This window comes from Phyllobates terribilis, unplaced genomic scaffold (assembly GCF_046119375.1).
Source record: "Phyllobates terribilis strain yellow unplaced genomic scaffold, ASM4611937v1 Scaffold_1343__1_contigs__length_315311, whole genome shotgun sequence".
Classification (NCBI taxonomy): domain Eukaryota; kingdom Metazoa; phylum Chordata; class Amphibia; order Anura; family Dendrobatidae; genus Phyllobates; species Phyllobates terribilis.
The window spans coordinates 8,290-12,500 of NW_027364103.1; the positions used below are offsets into that span (position 1 = coordinate 8,290).

At 57.6% G+C, this 4,211-nt stretch overlaps 1 pseudogene; it reads left to right on the top strand.

Moving 5' to 3' along the window:
- The first annotated feature begins 2,731 nt into the window (after positions 1-2,731).
- Positions 2,732-4,211, top strand: part of LOC141244081 (18S ribosomal RNA) — a 1,868-nt pseudogene continuing 388 nt past the window's right edge.

Below are 4,211 nucleotides of genomic sequence, written 5' to 3' on the forward strand. Positions count from 1 at the left end.
GTTTTTGCAAAATTTTGGACTTTTTTGAAAATTTCTCTTTTTTGTGAAAACTTCCACAAAATGAGGTTATACTATGTTAGAGGGCATCCCAGGAGAGCTCCAAATGTGTGGGTAAAATATATATCCCACAGGGGGAAAATTGAAAAAAAGTTGTAAAAAAAATTTTTTGTGGACTTAGAAAATTTTCACACATTTGTCAGACTTCCAGAGAGGGGAGCATGTCAGTGCGCGCATCCGATTTCAGTTGCAGAGCGATTCATCCGATGAGTCCTTCATACTTAGTCGTTTTTGTCAAAATTTCTGACTTTTTGAAAATTTCACAATTTTGTGAAAACTTCCACAAAATGAGGTTATAATATGTTAGAGGGCATCCCAGGAGAGCTCCAAATGTGTGGGTAAAATATATATCCCACAGGGGGAAAATTGAAAAAAAGTTGAAAAAAATTTTTTTGTGGACTTAGAAAATTTTTCAACTTGTGTCAGACTTCCAGAGAGGGGAAAATGTGAGTGAGCGCATCCGATTTCAGTTCCAGAGCGATTCGCCCGATGAGTCCTTCATACTTAGTCGTTTTCAGAAGTCACAATTTTGACTTCCAGGACCCGCAAAACGTTAGTAAATTGAGCCCGCTCCCCAGTTCCAAGCGTTTTGAGGTGTCCCTGGTTGCAGTAATGCAGCCTGCCCACTAGATGTCGCAAAAGAGACAAAAAGTGAAAAAGAACCAGAATGAGGAAATTCCAGGGAGCCGAATCCGCCTGACAGTTCCAGGCGATCGGGTACTTTTTGGAATGCGTCCCTAAAGTGGGTATAGGGTGACACTCCATACAAAGACCCAGTTTTGCACACCACCGGCAGAATATATGAGAGAGAGGTACCTCTCAGCCCCGACACATTTTGACTCATTTAAGCAGGTTTTCACCTCCGTAGGCCCGGGTACGCGTTTTGGCTATGAGTCCCTGTTCGGCTGGAGGTCTGCACCTTGGCTGAACCCAGGCTTCCGCAGCTGCGTGGGGGGACTTTTGCCGGTCGCCTATCCCAAGTCAGAGAGGTGTTCCTGGGTTGAAGTGAGCCTGGCCAGACCCCCCCCACGGGCCCTGGTTCTCCACATGGGGGCGCCGTCAAGGCTAAAATCTGGATTTTTAGGCCCGGGAGAGGCTCCATGAGGGCGGATGCTTTTGTGGCTTTGACCCCAGTTCCACATCCAGTACCCCCTCTGCAAGGGCGCCTGTACCCGAGTCTCGCTTCCAGGACTCTTGGGCACGTATTTCCCGACGACAGGGGTTAGCAGCCTCCGTACTTGGGCAAGTCCCTCCACGCACCCCTGCTCTTCCTCCGATCGATCTGGCGCAGCGCTCCCGGGTGGGGAGGTGGCGCCGCTCGCTCGGCCCGGGCTTTGGAGCTCGCGCTGGCTTAAGGTGAGCGGTCCCCTTCCTCCTCTACCCCCGGGCTTTCGACACCTATCTTTGGGCGCGCACGCCGGCCTCGCCTCCCGTCCGCGGAGGTGGCCGAGCCGTGGGGAGATTGGCCCGACCCGAGCGAAGGCAGCGGTCCGACGACCCGCACGGGCGAACGGCGTGGCGCCCACCCACCCAGGCGTGGGGGCCGTCGTCCGAATCGCTTCCTGTGCGGGGAAGCACACCGATCTTCTCCGAGGGCGGCCCTTTTCTTCCAGATGCGTAACCGGCCAGCGGAGGCCCGCGCCGCCCCTCGCGTCCGACAGGGCGGCCTCCGCGGCGGTGGCGACAGCGGCGGCGGTGGGTGGCGTCTCCGCGCCACTGCCGAGCTTCGCGATTTCCAGTCTTTTCCCGGGCCCCTACGTCAGTGGGGAGGACGACAGATGTGTGGAGGCAGGCGAAGGGGGTTCTCACCGTGTGGTGTGCCCCAGCCCGACCGTCACCTTTCCCCTTCGACCCTCATCCTCCCTGGCGGCTCGGCAGGGAGAAGGAGAGAGAGAGCGAGCGCGGAAACCCCAGAGCCAAGGGGTTAGATGGAGAACGGGAGAAGGAACGAGGGCCAAGAGGTAGGGAGTACGGTGAAAGGCCGACCTGGGGTTCCCCATGCGCTCCCGCCCCCGGGCGGGGAGCAGCCCTGGGAGGAAAAGCCGCTCGGGCATCCCTTTGAGGTTACGGGCGCGAGCGGGAAGAGGGACTACTCTGGAAGGCGACGCCGACACGGCCTGGCCGACGACCACCCACGCGACCTCCGCGTCGTCGGGTTAGTGCCGGAGCCGCGGCGGACCCTGACGGCCAGCCCCCCTCTCCCAATCCTCGTGCCTGTCCGCCGGTGGGTCGAGGACCCCCCGCGGCGGAGGCAGGTCTAAGCCAGACGGTGGCGCCACATAGGCCCACCCCCGCACGCCATCTCCCCGAGCGACCCTGTGTGTTGCCTTGGGTGCGGTTGGTGAGACGGGGGCGGCCGTGGTGTCCTCCGGAGGCCAGTCACCTCGCCCTCCCCGTGCAAGGGGTGTTTTCCAGACGCCTGCCGCTTCGGGACCACGCACCGCACAGCGAGCCGCTCCTCCCGCACATGTCCCCGGTGCTGCGAGGGCTCCGTTCCCCGCCCCCCCCAGGGAAGCCCCATGCCATCCCGCATCCTCTCCGGACGCCGCACGCCCTGCCTATACCCGTTCCGTCCGGGCGCCCTGCCGCCGCGGGGCTCTTCCGCCGCCCCCCCTCTCTTCCCGCAGGCCTCTCCTCTCCCGAACCTCGATGCGGTCCAGTCGTGTTGGGGGGCTACCTGGTTGATCCTGCCAGTAGCATATGCTTGTCTCAAAGATTAAGCCATGCACGTGTAAGTACACACGGACGGTACAGTGAAACTGCGAATGGCTCATTAAATCAGTTATGGTTCCTTTGATCGCTCCAAACCGTTGACTCGGACAACTGTGATAATTCTAGAGCTAATACGTGCAAACGAGCGCTGACCGCCAGGGATTCGTGCATTAATCAGATCAAAACCAATCCGGGGTCCCGGGCGCGGCGTCGGGACGGTCCTCCGCGGCCTCCCCCCTGCCGCGCTCTCCCCGTAAGCGTTGCGACTCTGGATAACCTCGGGCCGATCGCACGTCCCCGTGACCGCGACGATCCATTCGGGTGTCTGCCCTATCAACTTTCGATGGTACTTTCTGTGCCTACCATGGTGACCACGGGTAACGGAGAATCAGGGTTCAATTCCGGAGAGGGAGCCTGAGAAACGGCTACCACATCCAAGGAAGGCAGCAGGCGCGCAAATTACCCACTCCCGACCCGGTGAGGTAGTGACGAAAAATAACAATACAGGACTCTTTCGAGGCAATTGGAATGAGTACACTTTAAATCCTATAACGAGGATCTATTGGAGGGCAAGTCTTTTGCCAGCAGCCGCGGTAATTCCAGCTCCAGTAGCGTACACTAAAGCTGCTGCAGTTAAAAAGCTCGTAGTTGGATCTTGGGATCGAGCTGGCGGTCCGCCGCAAGGCGTGCTACCGCCAGTCCCAGCCCCTTTGCCTTGGGGCGCCTCCCCGATGCTCTTGACTGAGTGTCCCGGGGGCCCGAAGCGTTTACTTTGAAAAAATTAGAGTGTTCAAAGCAGGCAGCCACGCCTGAATACTCCAGCTAGGAATAATGGAATAGGACTCCGGTTCTATTTTGTTGGTTGTCGGAACTGGGGCCATGATTAAGAGGGACGGCCGGGGCATCCGTATTGCGCCGCTAGAGGTGAAATTCTTGGACCGGCGCAAGACGAACCAAAGCGAAAGCATTTGCCAAGAATATTTTCATTAATCAAGAACGAAAGTCGGAGGTTCGAAGACCATCAGATACCGTCGTAGTTCCGACCATAAATGATGCCTACTGGCGATCCGGCGGTGTTATTCCCATGACCCGCCGAGCAGCGTCCGGGAAACCGAAGTCTTTGGGTTCCGGGGGGAGTATGGTTGCAAAGCTGAAACTTAAAGGAATTGACGGAAGGGCACCACCAGGAGTGGAGCCTGCGGCTTAATTTGACTCAACACGGGAAACCTCACCCGGCCCGGACACGGAAAGGATTGACAGATTGAAAGCTCTTTCTCGATTCTGTGGGTGGTGGTGCATGGCCGTTCTTAGTTGGTGGAGCGATTTGTCTGGTTAATTCCGATAACGAACGAGACTCCGGCATGCTAACTAGCTACGTGACCCCCCGCAGTCCGCGTCCAGCTTCTTAGAGGGACAAGTGGCGCTCAGCCACGCGAGATCGA